The 3,641-nt window shown below is 38.5% G+C and overlaps 1 long non-coding RNA gene across 1 annotated transcript; it reads left to right on the top strand.

The window, feature by feature from the left end:
• Positions 1–1,205: 1,205 nt before the first annotated feature.
• LOC109366629 lies at positions 1,206–3,023 on the top strand. Its single transcript, XR_004159365.1, has 2 exons — positions 1,206–1,314; positions 2,610–3,023. It is a non-coding gene; the product is annotated as an uncharacterized LOC109366629 (long non-coding RNA).
• Positions 3,024–3,641: the final 618 nt, after the last annotated feature.

Raw genomic sequence — 3,641 nt, 5'->3', positions numbered from 1 at the left:
GTATAACTCATCTAAAGGGACCTTTAAAGGTCCCTTCCAACTCTAAGTATGATTCCATATCGTGGTCACCAGGAAGGAAAAATTTTTAGGTATGGTGCAATTATTCTGCAAGGTTACTTTTGCTCTCCTCTAAAGCAGTCAGTATTAGCATATGCAAGAGACAGACACAGGACAAGGACACGTGAACAATTTCAGCATGGCAATAGCTATTTTCTGATTAATGGGTGACTCCTCATTTGTTAGGTTACAATAAATATGTGTGCAACAACACATATTTTACTGTGCATGTGGCAGTAATCAAAACATACTCAAACAACAGCATTGCTTAGCTTTGACCTACAAGTATTAAATGAACTATACCTTTGCCAACAGATGCCTCCTAACAAATACCACAAAGACAGGTCCCAACAGAGCAAGCACTTATTTGTAGGCTGAACTTTACTCGTGATTAACTGCACCAACCAAAAAGAGGTAACTTGCTATGTAAAGTTAAGAGACAGAAAGTCCAAGGAGGCAGCTGGGCTTTGCCACAAGCAAGCAGTATGTGGTATATAACTGTTATATCACTAAATAATTTGCTGTGTGCTTTATTTGTCTACTCTGGAATTACAGTCCTGCTATGCAATAATGGAAGTGAAGTAATAAGGAAAGTCACAGAGGGGGCTCTGATGACTAACATCAGGGTACTCATTTGTCATGGGACTCATTCACAGCTAAATGGATTGGAATGTAGATCATGGTCTTGTTTCTTTAAAGTCTTGTTTCTTTAGAGTGTACTTTTCACAGAAAAGGAATAAGAGATTTTCAGAGTAGAGATAGCCATTCAGAAATCCACGTATTTACTTATTTTGTTCTTTCTGTTAATGAAATATAAGATCCTCTGTAACAACAAAATATTCTCAACACCTTGGCAGCAGGCCTTTGCTGCTACTTAGTAGTTTTCATCCAGAGATGCCTTTCACCCAGGGAGATGACACGTACCTTTACAAAGAAATTGTAGAAAAAAAAATATATTTTTTTAAGGTAAAAAAAGGTTTACATTGTTAAGTTTTCAACTTTTTCTACTTCACCCTGTGAGTTTTTGTGAAGTGTTATACTAAATAAGCCCTTTGTATCAAATATATTCTTGATTATCCAAAGGAAAAACATTTAATCTACTGATTTTTATTTAATTAAAAATATTAGCAAAATAAAAGTTTTGATTGTACAGGAAAAATTTGAATGACCAAGACAGACACTTTCCTTCCCAAATTCAAACTCTTTTTTTTCAGACAGATGGGTATAGGAAGTGACTGGGAAAGTGGACAGAAAAAGGTGAGAAGTTGGCTAAGTTATTGGGCTCAAAGGGTGGTAGAAAAGCAGTAGAAAGACCCACCAGCAGTTAGTTTCAAGTGGTGTCCTTCCAGGACTAATACAAGGGCCAGTATTTTTCAGTATCTTTATTAATAACATTGGACGAAAGGTTAGAGTGTATTCTCAGCATGTTTCTGGACAACACCAAATTCGCCAGTTGCAGAAGGACAGGGATCTAGGTAGGTCTGAAAAAAAGTGGGTTAACATGAGGATGAACAAAAGCAAATGCCAAGTCTTTACTGGGGAGAAATATCCTCATGCATCAGCACAGGCAAGGGCCAGCCATCTGGAAACCAGCTCTACAAAAATTATCATGGGAATACTGGGCTGCTGTGTTCAGTTTTAAGCTCCACACCAGAAGATAGATATTGACACATAGATGTGACCAACCAAGGTGATTGGCTGAAGCCCATAGTGGGCAAAAAGATGTTAGAAGAGCTGGGTTTGCCCAGTCTATAGAAGGAAAGGTTGAGGAGAAAATCTTATTGCTATTTACAGCTATGTAATGAGTATGGATATAGAAAACTATATCAGATTCTTCTGAGAGATGTACAGAGGAAGGATGAAAGGCAATAGACTTAAGCTACAATAATGGGAAACTCCAGTTTGGTAAAAGGAGGGTAGAAGGGGGGGGAGGGAAGGGGAGAAGCACATAGCAAAACAAAAAACACCAAGAGAAAACTCTGTCAAACTCTGAAACAGATTACTCAGAGAGGCCATGGAATTTTCATTCCTGGAGATGTTCAAAACCCAAACAGGTTTGGTCTCCAGTCAGGTCGGATCTGACTGTAACTGCCATGAGTAGAGGTTGAGCTAGATGATCTCTAGTCCAACCTACATTGTTGTTCGATTCTCTGAGGAGCTTCTCTCCTAATATTCTCTTCAAAATAAAGAACATTTATAAATCAAACCATATCTGGACCTAAATATCCATATTCCAATAAATGAAGAGAAAGGAAGCACCTTGTAAGTGTATTTCTACTTTTTGTACGTGTTGGATAAATGGACATGAGTTGTGCAACAGTATGAAAATCCACTGTCTGTAGTGTAACTATTTAGATGTTCACCAAATGAGGCACGTGTACTGATTCTTTTATCAAAAGAAAGTAGTCATTCCATTTGAGTTCACTCCTTTTAGTTAGTTAATTCAGAACTCCAAATGAAGGAAATTACCTCTTCCCTTTGCTGAAGTAGAGATTTCCAACCTGCTAGATGTCTGAAGTCAGACAATGTGAATTTTCATCTTTTTGTTGTAGTTGAGTATTGGCAGTCATTCAGCAGCAATAAGCATCAAGAAGCAAGACTTCCTGAGGCCAAGCAGAGTCAAGTCCTCCAGACCATGTTCAAATTAACTGGTAATTTTGTACAAGACAGAATCTTGGAGAGTCAGCTCCTAACTCTTTCTCCATATACATAAACAGCCAAAAAACACACATAGCTCTAATGGGAAGGTGAAAACTCCATCAAATCGCTGTCCATGTTAAAAATAAGAGCAATGTATGGAAATGTGCCAGTGCAAGGTAAAGGAAAATCAATTATATTTGACTGAAAAAGCTGCAAAAAAAATAGTATTTTCAACATGAACTGACACACAGAAGATGGGATATTATTTACCTGTGAACTGTTCCCTGGAAAGAAGTAATCAAATAAATACTGCAGCTTCACATTTCCGCACTCTTTTCCTCTTCCCTTGCCCTTAAACTTCCAGTCCTGTGTGCAGTTAGCAATCATATTACATAGGCCACTCCAAAAGTAATACCTCCTATTTGTTTTCACGGAAACTACAACAGATACAAAAAGCATAATAACACTATTTGATAGAGCAGATTCTCAGGTACAAAACACTATTTTTCAACATAATAATCATCATTAGCTATGCACTGCCACCAGTGATGAATAAGAACCTTCACGCCACACTTGTAAAAATCAATAGCAGGGGGAGGTGACCCAGTTACTATCATCACTGCTGAAATGCACTCCCCACCACCTCACTGTGCTCACCTCCACTGTTTGGTCTCTGTAAACATTCAGCAAGCATGGAAAAATATCAGTGGGTGCCGCTTTTTCCACACGGAGGAGTTCAGTGACACGCCTTTGTTTCATCTGCACTTACTTGTCAGACATCATTTGGTCAGACTGCCCCTCTGCTGCTATCTGTCACACTACAAGCAAATGTGATGGAATATTGGTGGAAAGACTATACTTCTACTGCTATAATACCAGCATCTGCCTTTGATGCCATGGGCCAACATATTAAATAGGAGGCGTTCTTTTTCAGAGCAGCCCTC

The sequence above is a fragment of the Meleagris gallopavo genome, chromosome 3 (assembly GCF_000146605.3).
Source record: "Meleagris gallopavo isolate NT-WF06-2002-E0010 breed Aviagen turkey brand Nicholas breeding stock chromosome 3, Turkey_5.1, whole genome shotgun sequence".
Taxonomy (NCBI): Eukaryota; Metazoa; Chordata; class Aves; order Galliformes; family Phasianidae; genus Meleagris; species Meleagris gallopavo.
The sequence above is the reverse complement of the archived record's forward strand: the minus strand, read 5'-3'. Positions and strand labels throughout refer to the sequence as shown.